General features: G+C 45.4%; 1 long non-coding RNA gene across 1 annotated transcript in view; it reads left to right on the forward strand.

The window, feature by feature from the left end:
- The window catches only part of LOC143368420 (uncharacterized), a 131370-nt gene that overhangs the window by 31287 nt on the left and 76770 nt on the right, over window positions 1-23313 (forward strand). Inside the window, exon 3 of the long non-coding RNA XR_013085232.1 lies at window positions 17808-17845. This is a non-coding gene — a long non-coding RNA (uncharacterized LOC143368420). The remainder of the gene's footprint in view (window positions 1-17807; window positions 17846-23313) is intronic.

Raw genomic sequence — 23313 nt, forward strand, 5'->3', positions numbered from 1 at the left:
CCGTCCGTGTCCCTCGCCCCCCTTCGCGAATTAAGGCGACCTGGCCACACTCGTCGCTATAAATTCGGTGTCGACTCTTTCGACATTTCTGGAAACAGTTATGCGATGCATCAGCCGACACTCTAAGTAGTATATTTTTATATCTTTATGAAAGGTGTAATTCTGATAGTTTTGTAGTGACAGCAACTTTTTACTAAGAGTATAACTTGATGAGGGACTTCAGAGTCCTCTGCAGAGTCGTGTACCAAATAAACCACAGATTCAGGCATACGACACGTCGTTAAAAATAGGGTAACTCAGGGTAATATGCCACAGTTAACTTTGAAACGCGATATCTCGCAAGTATAAGTAGATACAGGGAAAAAGATAAAACCATATGAAAGTGTAACTAATTCTGCGTATTGACTAATAAGTACAGATATGTAACTTTTATACAGTTCAATGAGAAACGTACAAATACAAAAGTCCTCGAAAATGGCATACCTATTACCCAAGTGGTGGGTAAATTGCCACAAGGTCTGAGGTAATATTCCACAAGCCATGAAGTGCGAACTAATCACTCCAATTGTTGAGAATCAGCACGTTACTCCACACGGCCATAAAAAAAAGGATTGAAAATCTCTTCACAAAGTGCATAGTTTTAACGGACGTGTCAAAGGTTACAAAATTCGTTTGTTAGTATACTTTATCATAATCTATTGTTTTTTTGTAGAACTGTTCACACAATTACATAATCTGCATTCTAGTTACAGTGTGAAATTAGATCAAGACGACACTTTTATAACTTGCCAGTATGTGCTGAAAACAAAAGAAGGTAAAAACCAAAATCTATTGTCGTCTTAGCAGCTACACTAAATTGAACGGAATTAGTAAATTAATTGATAAAGATATAAATTATCGAGAAGTGGCATATTACCTGCGGTGGCATACACCCCGAGTTACCATAAGCGCAATGGATGAATATACATAAGTACCTATAAGAAACAATTTCTTCCCTCGGTGGAATAATGTCGATCAAGTATATTCATGCCACTTCCATCTATTCTACCTCTGCTTAACGTATTATACCCTCCTATTTAATTCACATGTGAAGAGACCATCCACAACCACAAGCGTTTTTCAATCAGCAATCCCCCTAACAATGCTGCAAGTTGTGCATATCACTTACTTAACTTCAACTCCTCCCACTCGAGAGCGTACAAAGCCAACAAGGGATAATCGTCGCATAAAGAAAAAACGCAGAAAGTGCAAGAGAAGTGTCCTGAAGAAAAGTATCCTTCCAACTTCGCTCTACGCACGGTGGTCACAGTCGAGCCCTCGCGGATTCAAATTACACCCCGGTCAACCGAGCACTGGATTCACCACCCGTCCCCGAATTATCCCTGCACCGCCGCTGCGATCGCGCCGGAAAGATTGTTAAGAATATTACACAATGTCGGGCGACAAATGAAGCGTTTCAGGGAGAGCGCGCGCGCGGTCCTCTCCGCGCGTCGTGCGCGAAAACAACGGCGAGCGACCTGAATAAAAAAAAAAAAAAAAGATAGGATGAGAGAAAGAGATTGACGGTCCGTGCGTTGCGCGAGCCGCGTAGCTCCATCAAGCCCTTCGAAGGGTTATGAATAAGGGATGAAGTTCCTGCGTGGCGGCGCGCATACGCCGTCAGTGTCCACGCATTCATACAAACTCAGCCGAGTTTTAAGCTCGATTGTATGCCGGTAAACGAATAAATGTGCAAATTTCACGAATCCAGACCCTGCCCCTCGCGCACACCCTTTCTACGCTGGAAAACAGGAGACGCGCTCGTGCACGCACGGTGGACAGTGTGGATAACGTGCGTCGGGAGACGGTATAAAAAAAAAAGAGAGAGAGGAGGATATTTCGAGACGCGGTGGCGAGATGAAGACGGCATCGCGCTGGGCGCACGCACACGCGTCCATGTATTCCGGAATTTTCCTGGACGCGACCCGGGGGGTGCGTTCGCCAGGGGAGAAAAATCGAGCACGATGGTCGGTGCACGCGTATCGAGCCTTCTGGCCGAGCTGGGCGTTCCTACGCGCAGCACCGTGAATAAAAATAATTAACGGAAAATATATACAAACGTCGATGCGGCGATTGATTTACGGGGGCGCGCGAAGGCACGAGGCGGGTCCCGTAATTTTGCAAAAACCGCGTATCTGCGGGTTCGGCCTCGATTTTTGTTTTTACTGCCTGGCCAACCAGATCGACTGGACACCTACTGTTCCTCTCTCTCTCTTTCTCTCCCCCTCCACTTCTCTCTCTCTCTCTCCTTCGCTTCCTATTTCTCCCCTGCCCCACACCCCCTACCCCCGGGACGCAGGCACGTATGAAATATGCGTCAGTGTGCGTGTGTACAAAACTGAACAAATTTACGCGTACACGCACGCGTACCGGTGTGTATGAATTTTTTTTTTTTTTTGTTTTCTCCGCTACTCCTCGCTCTCTCAAACCGTGCGAACTCAACGGCCCATGGTACTCGTTGCCGCGGGTATTACGAATAATTAAGCAATGGTTTTTCGCATTTCATCAAATACACTGGCCGACGACGGCGTAGATACTTCGTCCACGGACAATCCGGTTGTTTAAAGCGTCGAGAGGGTTCTGTACGTCGGTCGTCTCTTGGCGCTTTTTTCGGGCACGGAGGTGACTGCTGCGGCTCCTTCTGGGAGATATTGATTTCCCGTTTGCGAAATATTTAGTTGCGGAACCACGTGGTTCATTGCCCTCTCGCAGAGGATTCGAAAATGGATACAAATGGTGATCAATAGCGTTCCTTCTTGTCGAATTGGGTTCTTGAATTTTGTACGGGCGCTGATGTCAAGGAGACGTGTGCAACTGTTGATTTGCTCTATCTATACGTTCATGCGATCTGTTTCGAGGTACTCGTCTGAGCTATATCAGGCTCGTAGTTTATGTGCTTAAACTTGATGAGAACTGCCCTGAATATTATGTGCATCTTGCGCGACATGCTGAAGCGTAATATTTATAACCAGGCCGACTCTGATATTGCAGGATAGAAGATTCTAGACTCCCTCTGCTCTACAGTGGATAGACTAGAATCAGTTCGCTAAAAGTAAACCTTCGATCGCTTAGAAAATCCTCCAGCACTTGCAGCTTTCTTATTAGGCGCGATTCCAAGTAATCCGAACAGAAGCTTGGCGTCCAGGTCGCTGTTAAGGACCCTAAACCCTGGACTGGCGCCAATGCATCCAGGTGTACGAACTGGCAAGTAGTGGAAGGCAGATGGTAGTCACCCCCCTCGGTAATAACCCGTGCGGTTTACTTGGGGTGGTGAGGTTACCCTTGAAAGACGGGGCAAGCTTACCTCCATCTAAATCCGCAATTTAACTAATACACGATAATTCAGCACCGTTATCAAAACCAGGTATCAAATCAGACACGTCAAATTCAACTACCCTCGATTATCGCTTGCCTGTATAAAAATCCACCATTCCTTTCCTAACGTGATACCACAATTGAACGGTCAGATGCAATAAGGGGACTAGTGCTCGAAAATGGGAGAACTATTGTCCAAACGCTAAGAAAGATATATTAATTATATTATATTAATAATATTATTACATTTGTTAACATAAGGGTTTTGTGCATACATTTTACGGCTTCGCTAGAGTTTTATGTTTAATGATTCGTTAATATTTACTCAAGTAAATATATTAATGATTGGATAAACAAACTGCAAATAGAAAAAATGTGTGTCGTGACGAGCCTTACAACACTATATTTTTTAAAATTCAGTTTAACGACATTTAATTTTCCAATCTTTCTTAGCGTTTGGACAATAATTTTTCGCATTTTCGAGCGCTAGTCCCCTTATTGCATCTGACCCTTGAATTCCTGCCCGAAGCTCGAAGGCAAGGTTCCACTTTTTCCTTTCCTCGCGTATCCCATTCTCACAGTCGGCAAACACTGAGAAGAATAAACAGGCCATGCCCGGGCCCGCGCTCCTCTTTCTTCCAAGATAATAACTTTTTTAATTAAAGGAACCACTCTGACGGTGGAGAGAACAGCTAGGCGACACGGCGCGGCTAACGTGACGTAAGGTAGCGCCGCGGCACTTTGCATTATCTTATCCTCGAGAGGGGGGTGGAGGCCGTTTACAAAGCAGCGCGCGAGACGGAGGCGATTTAAAGCCCTGAACGACTTTCTCGCCCCAACGGGCCGGGTGGACGGAGGGGTGGTGTGGGAAACGAAGCACGATGCTAGAAGAGCTAAGAACCCCGAGCGTGCCGCGGCTGAGAAAGACACCGCGATAGGACCCGCGGGCCGGCTGAAGAGGGACAGAGAGACGAGTCTTGTAGACATAGGGCTAGGGGGCGCTTAGTCCGCCCGGTGTGAAAAGCGGAGAAAAGCGCAAGAGAGCTCTCCTTTTTTTCTCTCTCCTCGGCGCTCAAGTAAGTGGCTACATCGTGCATAGCACGTAAGTCCACAGGTGTCCGCGGACAATGACTCGCGTCCCTGTTGTGCGTCTCTGCACATGCATGGTCCCGTGGATAGAGCCGATCTCGGCTGTGTGCCCGTGCCCGTGTAGGGCGGGCGTGCGCGTCGCAGAGATCCCGGGGCCCCTGTGTAGGTGTCGTGCACGTACGCGGATCCTTCGAAGGGGTTGGACTACCCTGGGAGAAGTCTCTTAATTTCCGTGCTTCGGGACAAAGGGGAAAAAACGAGCGCTCGAGAAAAGAGCCGAAGGTAGAAGTGGGGCCGCCGTGTCGTCGCCTCTCTTTTTCTCTCCGTACCCACCCTTCTCACCCGGTTCTTCTCCTCCCGTTTCCGCCGCTCTTCGTCTTCGTCCCGCCATGGCGCGCCTCTGCGTGCCGCTTCTTCCTCGTCGTTCCTCTCCCGACCACCTCCGTACGCCTTCTTTCCCTTAACTCTCCGCTCGATGGTAAATAGAGAGAAACAACCGGCGACACAACACCGACGAGGGTTGCTGCCGCGGACCCCGATATACGCGCGTACGCCTACACGTATACGGCACAACCTCCGCGCAGCACCAGACGAGATCCTTTGACTCTATCTCCTGACAGCTTCCCTCGAAGCACGCCGCGGGATCGCCGTGACTTTAATTTCAGGATTGTTTGTTCCGCCTTCCCTCAGAAGTTAACTGAAGTGGCACAGAAGTTTTACCGCGTCATACGTGCCATTATGTCTTCGGTTTATCCTGCGATTGTGCGCTCCGCGGAGTCTCTTTTCACATAACATATAACCACACTTCAGTAATCTCGTTCGAGCTGACTTGCACGCGACAAAAGACCCTCGATTTTTAAAAAGCCCCGCGCATATTGAGAATTCACCGCCTGTTGTCACTGGAACGGAACTAGATTCCTCTTCCGCTGGCTGGTTCGTAGTGTTCCTGATTTCTCGATATTTTTCGCATCTCGAGAAATGAGAAATCAGATTATATTTCTCGAGAATTCCCGAGAATTTTCATAAAATTAAAACAATATTGCAAAATTCATATTTTTGTAGTAATGTTGATAATATTTATCTAAATTTTTATTCGGGCCTAACTTACACGAAACTTGTGTAAATGAAAAGCAGATATTAAATATAATTGATAAATTTATTTATCTAATACAAAATGTGAGCAAGGCGAAACTACTGTTTTGTTTTAAAATAGTTTTTTTAAAAGCACGATGCGTCTAATGTCGCGTCAGCCAATCTACTGCTTCTTTTTTGTGACAAAATCCGCGTGTGTAGAGAAATTCCTTTCATTTTGAGTAGATGTTGGTTTAATTGTACATAGAGCATCCAAAAGTTGTAGTAAATTGGATGTCCTTTTCCCAGTGGACTCAAAAATATGGAATTCCTTTGCTAGAGTCTGGAATTTATCGTCTCCTTGGTTAACACTAAATTCTTGGAGGATATCTGCGATTGATAACTCCAATTGCTTTTTTTAAGATAATTCTTCAGTTTCAGGATCTACAAGGTTTTCAATATTTTCAGGAGAATCTTTTAATATAATAATTTTCCTACACTTAAATTTCTCGACAAATACTGTAATTTCTCGAGAAATGAGAAATAAGATATTATAGAATTCTCGAGAAATTCTCGAGAAAGAATTCTCGAGAAGGAACACTCCTTTCACTACGTTCCTTCTATTTCATTGTTGCCGTCGCGATTCTTTCTCGGCTCGATGTTCTTTTAATTTCCAACGTGCCAAGGGGATGAAGGTTTTTCGCTGGTACTTGTTGGCACGCTCATTCCGAAATGCACGTGTACAGGAATAAGGCTGTTGAATCTTTGATAACGTTATCTAAAAACGTTTATTATGCTTCCAATATAGATAACTGTCACCGCGACAGCCACGTGAATGATACATCAGCGCTAAAAACTGGCGACAATGATCCGTCTGAATATGTAAACAGCTATTTCTATCCAGACCGTACACGGAAACAGTGAAATTAATTTAATGTAGAGGAGGCTTTGTGGAATTACTGGAAGCTAAATGAATTGAGTATTGAATGTCCACCTCGTCTATTATGTTCACAGAATTTATTACCCACTATTCATCATTTATTCAAAGTTTCGCGGTCACTCTTTGTCAAGGAAACAGTGCAGAACCCCATTTAAACCCTTCTCATTACTCTTGCTAGTATCGCTCTTTTAAAAAGCAAGGACGTTTAAATAGACGCAAAATGTCACCAAAAATCGAACCTCCATCCATAATCAACTACGAAGCTAGTGCTTAATGCCTTCTGCTAGCTTCAAGAAACTTCATCTTACGCACCATCAACGCATGCACCATTCGTCCTGAAAAACGAATCAAGACTCGTCATCCCGCACAAGCCCATTCAGCAACCAAACAGCCCTGTCAAACGATCCCATCAATCGCGCGTCCTCCCCTTAACCACCATTCCCAAACACCCAGCCCCCATATCGTTCGACCTACTTCGAGACTCGACAGATACGTTCTCGGAGATGTCCAAGCCCTGTTCTCGACTTAAATCCATTATCTTCGCCGTATTGTCTCCGCGAGCCGCAGCAATTTCGACATCTGCCGAATGGCAGCTGAGAAACAGGAGCATCGTCTCGAATTACTGGCGGCCACCACCGTCGTCTCCTTTCTTCCTTCCCACGACTGGTGGCCGCGGTATAATGTCCGCCCTGTCGCTAATCCGAAACCCCCCCCCCCCAAAAAGAAGACGGTTCATCATCTGCTTGTAGGTGGCTGTCTGTCTGCAGCCAGAGCGCATAATGCCCCCATCCCCGTCTCGTGTTTACGGCGTTTTGTGGGCAAACAGAATCGACGATCTCCACTTTTCCTGCTGCTTATTTTCGCCCACCATCCCCTCTCTCCGGCTACACCCCCGCCGCTCGAGCGTGCCCCGAACGAAAGCTCCCTTTATCTCTGCGCGGGTTGACGTAGACCTTTTGTCGGTGTGCGCCCGAGCGACACGCCGGTGTTCTGCATATTTTGAATATATCCGAAAGGAGCCGTGCCCTCCGCTCCTCGACCTGGCGCCGCGCGGCCCTTCTCCTCCGCGCGGAACGACCGTGATCGAGCGCGTCTCACGGCGTGCCCCATCCTGGGCCGGAAGGACGCGTCGGGATGCACGCTGTTCGAGGATATCGGTGCAGCGGCACGACACACCGGTGGCTTGTTAAATATTTATCCCGACCCGGGTGGGGGATGGCACAATGGCCGATCCTCGAGGATCGTCGTGCACAAAAAGAACAGCAGCCGGTTAAGAGTCACGCGCCGCTGAGAAGCTGGGATTCGCGAGCGTAGGTGGTCCGTTTTATTGGGAAGAACGATAGGACCCGGAAGCTCCAGGTGATGTCCTTTTTTTCGGGGCGCGGATACTGTTAATCGGCGTCGTATTTCTGTGGGCAGAGTCGGGGAATTGGGGTGAAATCGAGTTAGTTGAGGAGGGGCGTTCTTTTGGGAAAGAAGAAGCTGAACGAGCGGATGTGTCACGTAGGAGATTTGATGGAGTTGTTTCGCTTTTATGGTTGGAAATAGACAGTGTAGTTAGAGAGATAAGACTTTGTATTAAGGAAGCAGAAGTGGTGTTTGAAAAGCTCGTGTTTTCAGCAGTTCCTGGGTTAATATGTCTTTGTCAGAATTGTAGAAACTGTATAGTAGAATCGGATGTTGAGTGAATCTCCGACTGCCCGCAGACACGAAATCGATAAGTTCGTGCGAGCACGAGCAGCAGCGTCATGGTGTCGGGGGGTTTTATCTTCGTTTCCACGTAATTTCCTCGTAACGCCAATTTTCCTCGAGACTGCTTAACCCTTCGTCGCACGTTCGAGCCTCCTCTGGGAAAACAAAGGTGTCACTTCTTCAAAGAGCTCTTAGCTCCTGCGTCACTCTTTCCCTCTTGGGGGATTCGCTCTATCGCGTCTTTCCGCCCTGAAAGATCACGGCTCGTGTCCCTTCTTTCTCGGTCCTTCCTCCTCCGGGCTCTATCTATGTCGCTCTATGGATTTTATCCCAAGTATCTCAAGATTCTCGGCCTCCAGCCCTGCTAAACTTCGCCTCCCTTCTTCACTCTGCCAAGAAAGCACTTTATCTCCTGGGGGGATGCTTCAACAGGTTACAAGACATCGGCAGTTTGGTTTTTCTTAGAGGCACCCCACCCCTAAGGAGGACTCATCCCCTTGCTTCCAGAGGGTTTTCTTTAGCCTACGGGAAGTGTCTGCTAATTACAGCACCCTCCGTGCTGATTTTCTCGACCTGTTAACCATTACATGGCCGATAAACACTGCGCCGGGGAAAGTAATCTATCCAGTTCTTTCGCGGCTTTGCGTTTTCTTTCGGTGAATTTCATTTAAGCGAGTGCTTATGAATATTTATGAACATCGTCATATTGAAACTTATCTCATATTGGGCTGTACTTTATGTTACAACAAGTGTTGGGCCTATTTGCAAAAAGTTGCTCATTCAAATCTCCGTTTCCTTTGTAATTTGAGGTACTTCTTGAATTAGATAAGGTAAATGTCCCAATTAGCGACCCAGTCCCAATTATTGACACTTTCCCCTTTATATTTAAATATGTTTTTTTTTGTTCGGAATGGGCGTTAAAAGTATTGAATTCGATTCGTGAATATTCAAAGTATCTTGCTGATGGTTTCGCTAATGTATATCATAACATATAATTAAGTAATTAATAAATGTTTTCACGCGTGTCGGCTACAAAGCCGTGAAAAAGTAGTTTCTTGTTACCGAACTTAAGAACGGCCAAATTTTAGGTATTAAGTATTTCTTGCATGAGTATATTAATGTAAGAAGAATATATTCAAATAAGTTAAAAAATAATTGTAAATTTACTATTTCAAAAAATTGCATCGAAGTTTTTGGGACATTTCATGCGAACTTGAACAGATTTCGGAGTATGTTTTCGTAGATTGCTGAAAATTGAATATGTTGTAGTCTTTAGTGATATTTAAACGTACCTCAAAGGATTTTTCGAAATTTTGAGAAATTTCGATTTTTACAGCTGTTTGAAGTTAAGTGCTACCTTTCTTTCAATACATTATAGCTATGGAAGTAGTAAACGGATGGAGATGAGCTTTACGGTGCTTATAGAGAAGACATTGAAGTTTTAAGAAAAAATCGGCCCGATGCCGTATTGGCAATGAATAGGGACTCTGTTCCTGGAGGATCTGGCCACGGAGTGGGGAAGGCTTGGCCTTCTGGTAAGAGGACTGTGATGGACGACACGGCACTTACCCTAGAACTGTCCTGGAGCGCGCCTCATTAGTTTCTTGTGCACCCGCGTAGGTCAATTTTCTAACATACTCGTGTGGCCACGTTTATTTAATTAATTCATCATTGTCACTTTAATGAACAGCAAACTTTAGAAACAGTATCAAACTTTGACAAAGGTTATAAAGAAATTTTTTGCAAATTTTATTTTTCATCCCTCTTATTCTCTCCAGTGTGATAATGAGTAGATGTTTGATAATAGTTCTTTAGTTCTTCAATAAATTACATTGATATACACCACGAGTCACCTAACAGTGGAGCTTAAAAGATTTCCTTAGCATTTGACAGTAGGAAATCATATATCTAGGGAAAACAATCATCGATCATCTACCCGAATATATAATAAGTACCACTCGATTAACTAATTCGCCAATTATTTTCAACAGCGCGTCGCGCCATTATTCCCGAAAACAGGAAGCAGATTCGTAAATACAGCTTGAACACCCGTTCACTAACCATAAAACAGCCTCCCATCACCCTCGCCGCTAAGAAAGTGCTTTATCCTATTCCACGGGGGTGACTCCAACAGGTTACAAGACGCCGAGAGGTTGAATCGTCTTCGCGGCTGCCACCCCTAAGGAAACACCGTCCCTTTACATCTTAGTCGCTTCCTGAGCCTCAAGGAAGCCCACCCTCCCCCAACCCACCCAATTTTCTTAGCCCCTTCACGGGCGAAGGAACTTCCCTCGAAGATTTTCCGGGCTAGAGGGTACGGATAAGGAACCTGTTGATGGAACGAGACAAACCCCGGGGGATGAGGGTGGGAAAAAGAAACGAAAAGCGTTTTCTTACGACGATACCGAAGCAGACCGACCCCCTCCGCCTCGAGTCCACGTTCTCCTACCCCCGAGGCGCCCTCGAGGGAACAAGATATCAACTTGTTGCTGTCGGGATTGAGCGTGGGCCAAGGATCCAGAGGGTCGAGGTTTTTATTTTATTATTTAGAGACGGCACGCGAAACCCACGATCCCCCTTTTCCCTCGTCGTCGTTCCTTTCTTCCCTCTTTTTTTCTCCACTCCTTCGTGGATTAGGAACGCTTTGTTCCGCGATAATACGAGGAAACCATGATACACTTCACCGCGGAGACCGCTTTTCTCTCCCCTGCCCTTGTTCTTTTTCGTGTCCTCTTTAATGGAGAATTGACTCGCACGAAACCAACGCGAAAGATCGGGGAGGGATGGACGGGGATGGAAATTGTAGCGCAACCACGTTACTCGTACGAAATATGTAGTTATCGGAAACACAACTGACGCATATTGGATTTCGCGATAAAAGAATGTTATTCTTGGCGTCTCTGTCACTCCGGCACTATCGGCACTATGGAATATAATTTTGTACCAGCTGAATAGTGCAGTTAACTTGAACATAAAAGCCGATGGTATATTCTAACTTGTTTATTTTAGGCGAACCCCTGTCGTTTCAACTTCTGCCTGTATCTGCCGGCGAACTTAAATTCATTAAAATAATTCCAATTCAGAGTCTGAGTCGCCACGATCTTTCGTTGGAAATGTGTGACTGTATTTAAAGTTTGAACAGTACACTGCAACGTGGCTGTGCGAAAGTTAAGCAGATCTCGATGAAATTTATACAGAATAATATAGAAAGCATTGTTGAAATAGAATACATGGGAATGGAGGAGACGTTTCGTGCCAAGTGGGTGCTTCTGCTAAATTTCCTGTGTGAAATTCCGAGGACATGCATCCATTCGGAAAACACTTGTTGAACATCGAGCTAAGATTGCTCGAACTAAGAAGCCACTTGTTGCTTCGTCCTTCCTGTAAGGAGCTCGGAGTCCCGTTTCAGGATACTTATCGTAGATGGATAAATCCTGCGGAACTTTGATCTTGAACTCTTCTGCCCAGCAATTGGACGATGGGAAAGTGTGAACTAGGCCAGTTCCTCCGAGATATAAATTTTTCCAAGTCCTCCCAGTGACGCGGGCATCTAAATGGACGGTTCCTTGGTTCGAGTAGAAAATCTGAACGGGAACGTAAATAACGATGGTGAATATAAGGTAGCGAAAGGAAAGAGGGTAACGTGGAAAATTATATTTTATTAGGGTTTGCACGTGATAATTACTGGTACGCAATAATGGCCGTGTTAAGGACGCCACTGATCCCTCAATTCTTTGATTGGAATAATCCATTACCAGTGCAACGATTAGATGAAAGGGGCGTCTCCTGAGGCAGGGGCCACGTGTTTCTAGCACAGTTCCAGACACACGAACAATTTACACCCATGGCACCCGGCTTAATCGATTGCGCGATATATCGAGCATTGACTTCAGATACGGACACGTAATTGATGGAAACGAATTTATTCGTGCTCTTGAGAAATACGCTTGCTTCGTCACAAAGATAAAACACAATTAATTCAATGTATAATAAAAATCATTTATCGGATTTGATGGAGTAATAAAAAATATTTATTGGTAGACTGAAAGTGAAGATATTCTTTCCACTTGTAGCTAACTGTCGTTTATAAATTAACAAGAACAAATTTAGTACATGATTTTTATTGTGATACCTAGTAAAGAAGTGAATGTGGACGAAGAAATGGGGCATTTTTATTTTTAATAAACCTCTGCAGGGAATATAATGTAACAGAAGATCCAACTGTTCAAGTTTGCACCTTCTACTAGGCCTCTATAATTTATAAAAATACAAATATGGTACCTGAGAAATATAGATGGTCGGCTCACAAATCTATTAAGCACGATCATTCATCTAGAATCTAGACGTTTGCACAACTACCAGTTGCGCGACGCAAAAGTAGCCGGTCCATCGACCAGCGCGAATTAATGAATTTCCACCGAGTTAACGCGATGAATGACGGAGCTTAGAAAAAAAGGAGAAGAAAAAAATTACATGCCCTCCCCGAGACTTGTGAGATGATTAGATTCTGCCACGTGCCCATTGTGCCACCCATCCACGCAACGCCCCTCTTATATGCGTGCACGTGTGCGTGTCGTTCATGCATGACAGTGCTTTAATCGGTCGTGGACCATAAGACGCAGAACTGTAATACAGGATCGCGTCGTCTAAATCAGAACTTGCATTTCACGAGAATTTATAGTGATCCAGCAGAATCAGTAATTTCATGGTTGCTTTCTTCTTTCGCAAATTTAATAGCAGTTTCTTGAAATATTCTGTTGCGTACGAGGGGTAGAAAGAGACCTGTAATGGCAGCCCCCTCACATTCGAATTATTACACGATTGAAACGGGATTTATTAATTGCACGAAAAGCAGGAATTAAATTTGACAAGAAAAATAGGCGCAATCTACAGTTTATTTAATACTAATTACACATATTCTAAAACTGTTCCAAACGAATCGTTTGTTCGTTGTAAAATTTGCATCGATAAAAACGAAGTTTCTAAGTGTAATTCTTAGAATCGTATTCTCTAGGAGAAAATCTGAACAAAAGCTTAATTTTCCCCAAACACAGGCTTCTCCAATACACAATTTGTTGCTTCACCTCTTCAACACCTCCATCCAACACGACCCTCCTCGACAAAAGGAACCATTAACGAGAGCATACCCATTCCACGCGAAAGGGAAGTATAAACACGGCAATCATGGTTACGCAGTATACCCATTGAGCAGAAACGCTCGCAGGGAAAAATCACAACGGCGATCCGCGGGAAAACATCCGAGCATTCAACCGCGTAATCCCCGAAAGCTAATTCTGCGCCCCAATACCGAGTGTCGTAACGAGGTTCCGCGGAAGGGGCTCTCCTAATCGTCTAATCGTCGTCGGAACACAGCGAAAAGCACCCTCGATGACGGTTTCCCGGTGCTGTCTCCGTGGGGAGCGTCTAATCGACGAATCGAGGGGGACGAATAAAGATAAGAAGTGTACGGCGCGCGGTCAACAGAAAAGGGGCAGAGAGAGAGAGAGAGAGACAGAGTTAGAGAGAGAGAGAGAGAAAGAGAGGGTGTCCAATCTTGGCGGAGGATTCCCATCGAGACGTCACGTACTATTTGATTTTCAACCCCATCGTCCCTTTGACGGGCGGCCAGGCTCGCGGGCCGCTCGACGTCCGGACGATCGACTTTGGATCTCCTTTTATCGAGTTACGCAACGCAACGGAAGGCAGCCGGCCAAGAGTTCTTTGTCTATCGGGCCATCTGTCACCCTGAAGAGTCGGCGTCCTCTGATCGGGAGGGTGCAGGGACACCGGCGTGGGCGTTACGGCAGCGTCGTTTAGACGACCTACTTGTGTTTGTGGACGTTCCTCGTTCTCCCGGCCGCCCTTTATCTCTCTCCGTTACTCCTGGTCTGGACAGACAGCGCGTACGCGTGTGTTCTCACGCGCGACGATGATACGATCAGATACGATCGAGATAAAAAGAGAGATAGCGCGGCGAGTGGAAGCGGGCCGACACGGGGGATTCGTATGTGTATCGGGTATTGATTTTCCTCGTACGGAGTCATGCCAACGGGGTAAGCCGAGACGCGACAAAGTTTATTAATCCTGGGGGGAGGGGCAGCGCGCGCGTCTGCGTGGCCCCAGCCACGGCGGAGCGCGTGTTTCACGCGGTGATATCAGACTTTTCATATCGGTCCGCTGGCGGAATTCGCCCTGTTCGCCGCCGCTAGCTGCAGGTGCGTCTTCCTTTCCGACGGAGATCCCCTGGGTGGGTGCTTTAACTGCCGATCGAAGGGCAGAGAAAGTGTGAATATCGGTGACACCGCGAGCATAGTGATGCTCACGGTCGACTCCAATGGGTCGGAATTATTTGGGGTGAATTTCATTTTCAGGCGATACGCTCTTGTGTACCTTCATGCTATCTCTCGTTTGAGTACACTGATGGCAAACGTCTCAAGCTTAGACAGCAAAGAACGTGAAAATGTATTATAGACTGGAAAGATCCCTGCGCGGGGCTCCGTGACAGTGCTAACCATCCACCTTCAACGAGCACAAAGTCCTGGAATACCTGAGATCGTCTGTTACCACGGGCAGTGGAGCGATGCAACTGTTGTCATCGCGCCCAAAATATCCTTTGATGGCCCTAAATCTCCGTGGAACGCGTCTGGAGGGGCTGGTTAATTCCGCCTTGGGCGGAAGTTTCGTCTTAACTCCCGGTGCCGTATAAATTGGTCAGCCGAAAAGCGAACGGGAATGAAGGAAAGGAACGCGGTAGAGCGGGCGGGTAGCATCTAATACATCATAAACTTGCGAACAAAGAGGAGAGAGGATGTCGTGGCTACGCCCGGAGAATCCGCCAGCCCCGGTATCCTCGGGACAAAACTTTGCCTATTTGTTAAGTCTTGCCCGCCGAAACTGTCTCAGATACTGGCGTCGAACTATGCCTCACACCTATGACCTCCTTGGTCTCATCCTTCTTCCTTCCTAACCCACCGTTACACCGACGCCTTGTCTGGGTGCATCCTTCGCCTAGGACGCTGAATAGGGGCCACAAACACGCATTCTGATTCGCGGAATTCGTTTCTGCCGCGGCAAATTGATGATACGTTGGAACTGAACTGTATAGGTAGTTCGTTGGATGTGGAGAGGTTAGATTGAATTATAATTAATGAGGCTGCCATTGAAATTTCGGTGGATTCCTATGTGCAATGCTTTTTTTTATCAGATTAAGAGAATTCCAATTCCGGGGAAACCAAGTTTGATTCTCACACTAGAAGGCTGATTATTTTATAGTGACTTAAGTAGGGGAGACCGGAGTTGGTAGGCCAGTTTTTCAGTTTTGGATTTTTCATTAACTATGTGGACGAAATATTAAACCGTTTATATATTTGACTAGCTGACCCGTTTTCCGGTTTCACCCGGGTATTATTATTATTATTATTATTTATTATTTTACATAGCATATTTATAAATAGTCTATAATCTAATCTAGGGCTTATTTAATGGTTATTCAAAATTTTATTGAAATCCGTTCAACCGTTTAGGCGTGAAAGAAGGACAAACAAACAGACAACGTTTCACTTTTATATATTAGTAAGGATAGGGCATACATTTGGCTATCTGATTAAATTGTTAAAGTTGACTAAATGTGAAAACGATTAAGGTATTTTAATGTTTTTCTAACACCTTCCATGCTGGTCAACCAGCCCCATGATCGGGATTCGTTGACTTACAGTACGGGGTAGGTTGACTATAGGTACAATCAACTAAGAAAATGTTATTAGTAACTTATCTCAGTGATAATAAAATAACACAATGTCACAAGAGTTGCTTCATTATAAAATATTAATTTCTTTCTTTCATATTTTAATAATAAACTGAAAATTTTTTCAACTTAAACATAAATTATATTGTATTTATAACTTATGTTTTACGTTATTACTACAATTCTTTTACTAATTTCACTTCCAGTATTAGCTGGAGCCATCGCAATATTATTATCAGATCGTAATTTAAATTCATCATTTTTCGATCCAATGGGTGGAGGAGACCCAATTCGATACCAACATTTATTCTGATTTTTTGGACAACTAATAGTGAGATTTAAACAAAAAATAAAAATCGCTTTCTGAATAACAAAATAACAATTTAAACCTTGTTAACGTTATTAGTCAACCAGCCCCGACCGATCATCTTGATCTCAATAATCTATGTAACCTTCAATTATTTATGTATAAACAAAAACACCATGTCAGTAGATACTCTAATAAACAAACTTTAAAATAGTCCCTTAACATTTTTTCTATTGTAACTATATAGAGCGTGAAAAAATAAATTCTTTAAGAAAAAATATTTACTTACGCAGTCAATTCTTCGACAAACGCTGATAACTATTAAAAAACGTGCGATCGCGGGTTCGGACATAAATGCATGGCATAGTAGAAGTGACTTCGTTCTACACTGTATCTTTCCGCAGTAGAGCATATGTCGGTACAAAGTTATTAACAATTAGTCAACCTACCCCTTGAGACAACCAGCCGCGGTCTTCCCTACTTAAGGGGAAGACAATTCATTATTTCTGTATTAAAATTGAACCAAGTTCTGCAGCAGGATAATAATTATATAATCTTAATATATAAAGCAGAAAGTGTTTGCGTGTTTGTCTGTCGCCTAAAAGCTTTCGAACGGTAAACTCTGGGGTCACGAAGTGTGTCTCAGCTCATTATGTTTAGCTAATCCACACGAACGCGATTATTTTCACACAAAAATTGTTTTTATAAAATCAGAATCTAAATTTCGGGCGAGTAGTGAGGCTAGTAGCCTCATATTACCGCACACTTTAAGCGCACTTTTGAAATACATCAGACATTATATCTCGTCTAACATATAATCCGACTGGAGGACGACTATTTCATGCACTAATACAAAAAAAGAGGGACCGAACTCGCGTCAGAGCGGCAATCCCGAATTAAAAAGTTCAACGTGGCCAGCGCGATCATCTGCATCCAAATTTTCCAACGGCGCAAGTTCGGGCAGCGCGGCGCGTTTCAAAAGGATTTCAGTGTTCCCAGGGTGGAACAACTCCAGAGGGAGGGAGGAAGGGGGAGGGGGTTAAAAAAGGCTGATAAAATTTTTACCATGGCCGCCGATGTATGCGTGATCAGAATTCGCGAAGTTTCGCGCATCTGGTTCGAGGCAAAAGTTCGAGTGCGACACGCGCACATGACATCGCCGTGTCGGAGAGTGTATCGAGGGTGGTGGCGAGCTTTGGGGGGTGGTTTCATTGTGACGACGATATCGCCTTGGGCGGCATTGGCGAGGCAGAAATGCAAATTTCGTGGAGGACGGCTCTGTTCTCTGCGTATTTTCATCTCACTCCTGGACGATGAATTTGGTAATATTACGATGCATTCTAACGACTCGATTCGTCGGGGTCTATCTAAACGCAACTAATGTTTCCATCCACCAGAGAAAGAATTTCTAAGTTACAGTTCCAAGGGCGAACTAAATAGCTTGAACACAAAATCTCGATTTACATAACGCAATATCTCGCTGGATAGTCGGGCCCCAAAAAATTCATGACTAATCGTCCTGAAAATCATTTCACTTTAACGCGAAGCATCCTTTTACTCATCCACCTGCCCCATTTACGATTTTCATTTCCCTCTATGTTCTGTTCCAGGGGACAGCATCTTTCGCATTGCCACGGCAACGTTCATCGTAAGTACCCAATTCTCTCGCAAAACATACACTCTACCGATAAGAACACCGTTCAACCCTTTCCCCGGCGTGTTAATCGCGAGTGGTCCGCCGCACACACGCGCCACGTAGATCCCGTATGAACGGCGCGCGGTGCTCACCTTGAAGGGAGAGCAGCGATCGGCCATTGTGCATCGTCGTCGATTTCTCAGCGTTCTACGCCAATGCTTGCATATATGAGCGCAAGGGAACGGGTTGACGGAGGGAAGGGGTTGACAATGCAGCTGCGACGGGGTGGCAGCTTCGTCGTCGTCGTCGTCGTGCAATGTCAGTGGCGATAGCGCGGTGGCGGAGACGAAAGTGGGAAGAATGGCGGTTAGACGTACGGGGGTGGAGGGATGGACGAACAGCCGGGAAGGGGCGAGAGAGGCGGGATGGAACTGGTAAACGGAGGTGGAGACGCTCTAAGGTACATAATCATGCTTGCTGATTCCTTCCCTAATAAAAGTCTCACTGTCAGCCCATCCCCAACGGGTCGTATCTCACCCCCTCTTCCCCGTCAAACCCCCCGCGCGGAGATCCACCGTCTCTGGCTGCTTCTCCACGCTTGCAAGTCGACGCACACCCGCGTCGCGTAGACAAAAGTGCATGTGTGCACCCGCGAGCGTACTAACCGGGTCCGCGCGCGATGCACCCTTGCGCGCACTCGTGTCCCGCGACAGAGATCGAGCGTACGCCCGCTGTGCAAGAAGACAAAAGTAGCGGGTTCCGCACGGCGGGGGCAACGAGAATTCTACTGCGAGATACGGGTCAGAAATGCTTGCCGTAGCAGCATTTCGAGTTGCAATTTTTTCTCATCCCCCCCGATACCTGCTGGAAGATTACGCGCGCCGCAGTCGCCTTCGTGCGCGACTCATAGTCGTTGCTATCTGGCCAGCTGATTCTCGTCTCATACGGTAGGATGGATTTGGGTCGATCTTCTTCAGATTTGTATTAAGAAGTAGTTACGACTTGGTAATGTAGGTGTATTGGTAGAGTGGAAATAGGGAGTCTGAAGATGGGGGTGGAAAGGCACCCCCTTGTGTTTTGAGGCTTATCAGAAAATATTAGGAAATACTTCGCTTTAATAAGCGCAGTTGGGTTTGAACATTGTTTGATATAATTGAACTGGGAGCTAATGGGAGATGAAGATGACTTTCTTCGATTCGACGTTGAAGGACAATAGGGGGGAGATACTAAATAGGGAACAAAATTATGAAGAATCTAGGAACTCTCTCCTGCAATCGTATATTTGGATAAATTTTGAAAATTACATAGTGACATTAGACATTGCCATTCGGGAAATTTAAATATGTTGTAGTCTTTAGTGATATTTAAACGTATCTCAAAGGATTTTTCGAAATTTTGAAAAATGTCGATTTTACAGCTGTTTGAAGTTAAGTGCTAACTTTTTTTCAATACATTATAGCTATGGAAGTAGTAAACGGATGGAGATGAGCTTTACGGTGCGTATAGAGAAGACATTGAAGTTTTAAGAAAAAAATATTTCAGTTTAAAAAACTTTTTTAACCATATTTGTGCAGTTATTTTAAACAAATGCAGGTTTTTAACATCGAGCGCGATTTTAAAAATCTGAAAAAAGAAGAATATAGTTCTATCATTCCCCTTGATAGACAAATTTTCAAAAATATGGACATTTTAAAATTGGCCCTCTATAAGCACCGTAAAGCTCATCTCCATCCGTTTACTACTTCCATAGCTATAATGTATTGAAAGAAAGGTCACACTTACCTTCAAACAGCTGTAAAATCGACATTTCTCAAAATTTTGAAAAATCCTTTGATGTACGTTTAAATATCACTAAAGACTACAACATATTCAAATTTCAGCAATCCACGAACACTTACTCCGAAATCTGTCCGAGTTCGCATGGAATGTGCCATTCACAAAACGATACAATTCGATATGACTGAACAAAGAAACGAGAAACATTCTCCCCCCCCCCCTATCACAGCCCGAAGAATTAAAAACAGTATACGCCCCAGTTCGCCGAGATCCACAGTGTCCATTAAACCCGTCACGAACCAAACACTGAGCCTCCTCCCAGAAATATGATCCAAATCGACGGAACAGAAGACTGCGCGTAAGCATATCGAGAAATAAAAGGGAACCGGACCATTCATGGTGCGGTTACCCTCGAGGTTATTAAGGCGAGAGCCAAGAGTAAGGGTACAGGCTGGGTGTCTTCGTTTCAGGGTCTATCTTTAAAGGGCCGAGCGTTCGAGGGTCCTTGGCCCAGACAGGTCTCAAGGTGCATGTCTCTGGTGGATTTAAAAGGCCCTCAAGGTGGTCGTGTACATACACGAGGGAAAGAACCAGATGGCTCGACCTATCCCACCTTTCTCGTCCTTCTGCCTCTTCCACCCACGTGCCTAGGAGCTTGAAACCGGTCTCGACAGAAAAATGCCTCTTCCATCCCCCTTCCTTCCATCGCAGTCTCTTTCCTCCTCCGCGCTGTCTGCCACTGTTTCCTCCGCGAAAGAGCCACTTCTTCCATCCTCCAGCACGCGTTAATAACGCGTCTCGATGCGGCCGGGAGGAACTCGGCCGTTCGACATATGTTCCGAAGTTATTGTGCGCGGCACGGGCAAAAAGACGGCTCCTCGATCGGGAACGCTCTTAATGCGGCTTCGTCTCTAACACTGCTCGGGCCCCGTTAGAGAGGAGCGCCACGAAATTGGGGCCGGATATCGTGGAGAGGGCCGGCCAATCTGTCGCGATCACCTGAACCGGAGTGCGCGTGAGGGTGGCTCGGATCCACTTTATTCGACGGCCCGTTGCGCCGGCATGATTCCGCGATGATGAATTTCCTGGGGCACGCGACCACCCTCGAATCGAATGCGTAACGGGGCTATGACTTCGAGAGGCGAGGCGGCGTCTGGAATGGTTCCTTGGATTACTTCTGCGGGCAGATGTTCGGAGAGAGGCGTACGTACGCGAGCGATAGCGGTGGAGAAACGTGGGGGAACCGATCTGTATTCTAAACGGTACAAATGTTTAGTAGGCACGAGGATTCTTTGGGCCCTACACCGAGGGAAGAATATTTGAAGGAATGGCGTGAAAGCTGGCTCTACTGTAGAATAGTCGAAATTCGTTTCCTTCTGTCGTTTCGAAACGAGTACAATGGAGGAGAACGAAATTAATTTTGGAGACGTGGGTAGTGTCCCTCGTAAATCGCACAGATATCGGTTGTCCTCTTCCATAATTTACTATTCTGATTCAGCTTTATCAGACACAGATATATATATGTATATCCGTGTCTGATATATACTCTGGAGATATATATACTATGGAGATACAGAATGTGAAAGGGACAAAAAGGAAATGGAATAATTCCCATAAATAGCCCCCGAATTGGGGGCAGGGCCCAGGCACAATTTGGCAAACTTTCCAGGTGTAGACGGTCGAAAAGGACACGTTCGGCACGCGTTCACGGCAGAAAGGTAAAGGTACACCGGTGCAGACAAAAGGTTTCACGGTCTCGACATTATGTTTACCACACGAAACACCCCCGCAACGCCTCGCCACTAGACCGGATGTCTCGTGCTGAGAATTATCAAGACGGGTTTACGAGCGACGACAAATCGGCCTTGTAGCACTTCTCTTTTAGACGAGGCGTTAAAGCGGGACCGGGTCCTTCTCGTTATTGACCATTTTGCAACAGTTTAAGACGCCCTTAGCCACTTTACAGGAAATACGGCGGACAATGAGACGGCTCGCCGCCGTCTCGTTTTCTCGCTTTGTACCATCTTTACGGGCCCCGACGTAATTAGTCGGGATCCTTTCCCGAGTCCAAACGGACGCTGCGGCTCGTGGACAGGAAGTTTTCCTTAATATTCCTCTGGCTCCTTTGTCGCCAGTTAGTGGGGCAAAAGCCTGCTCGCCCGATTCATCGGAAAAGCACAATGATATCGTTCAGATCTGCAGGATCATTGTCGACTTCCTAAAGTAGGAAATACATTCTCGCTCGAATCCCGTAACCCTGTTACGCAACGGCGCACAGTGGGGCTGGAGAGGAAAAAAGTCTTAAAATGAAAATTTTATTTTTGTGTATCCAGCACTGTATCCTGATAGCCAATCGTCCGACGTATCTAACATATACGACAGATGTGTCATATTCATGTTCATTGCAAAGAAAAATAGATCTGAACTTGACCTTTCATATTCTAACGGGAAACGTGTCAATATTCGTACCAGATTGTCGATTTTTTCTGAATTCATCTAGATATTTTCATTTCGATTGTGTATAGTCTCAGCTTCTTTGTGACATAAATACTTTTCGAAAACTCTTCACCGTAATCCCACTATACAACTTCAAATGAAGCTACTTAATATTTCAAGTTTTCATTAATTCTTTTAGGTTTATAAAAAAGCTCCGCCTTCCTCCGGGCTCTAGATAGTACCAATTGAAGAGAGATACCATCTACTAACAGCCCTCCAAAAATTGGCTGCGTTTATTTCCGACTTTGTTTGTTACTAATACATAATCACTGTGCATGCGATTTCGCAGAAACTCATCACATCAGCATTTCTCGCTATTTTTGCATAGTTTCTATTTTATATTACTTTCTGATAGTTTTAGTTTGTATGAACAGGAATATTGACGACATTAAATAAATAACATTAACAACATTAAAAAACAATAAAATAACAATAAAAATTATAAATAATGTATTGCTACCATAATCGATACAGAGAAAACATATTTCATATTTATTTACTAATACTTATATAACATTCTTTTTTTCATTATAAATCAACATTTTAAGATTTTAAGGCTTATAACCACGGATAGGAACCCTAACCCTAAGTCGAATGGTCGAATCAACGATAAGCATTCCTCCATTGTCCCAATACTACTCTCCCCACCGTATCTCGTGATCCTTCAAAAAATAAATTATTACCATCCATCTGGGAGACCACCGGGTGGTAGGGGGCATCCTAATGCCACGACAAATCGATCGAAAGTTCGTCACCTTAATAATCTTTTTCTTTTCCCCATTGATTCCCGTCCCCCCTCAGGTTCACGGTGTCGTACACACCGCGCGAGGGAGCAGCCGGGCGTCTGGCCAGACGGAATTTCAATGGGGCACGCCGTGGCACCCCACAGCAGTTCCGTCCTCTCTAATGTGGAAGTAGCTCGTGCTACCTGAGCAGCTGCGCGCGTGTGTACGAGCTGCGCGCGCGCGAGGGGAAGGGGGGCTCCCTTCGTAGAAGTTTTATTTTATTTTGCCTCACCTTATGGGCCGCGCAGGGAGGAAAGGGCGAGAAAGAAAGGGGGCGGCAGGAAGGAGAGAGGAAGGAGAGGAAAGAGAGGAAGGAGGCCCCATGGGCAGACGCCGCCAGGTACCCTGTGGGCCCAACGTCACGCTTGAGAGGGGGGCCATCTGCCCCCTAACGAGTGTGTGACGTCAGGTGTGACGACGTGT

The sequence above is a fragment of the Andrena cerasifolii genome, chromosome 4 (genome assembly GCF_050908995.1).
Source record: "Andrena cerasifolii isolate SP2316 chromosome 4, iyAndCera1_principal, whole genome shotgun sequence".
Classification (NCBI taxonomy): Eukaryota; Metazoa; Arthropoda; class Insecta; order Hymenoptera; family Andrenidae; genus Andrena; species Andrena cerasifolii.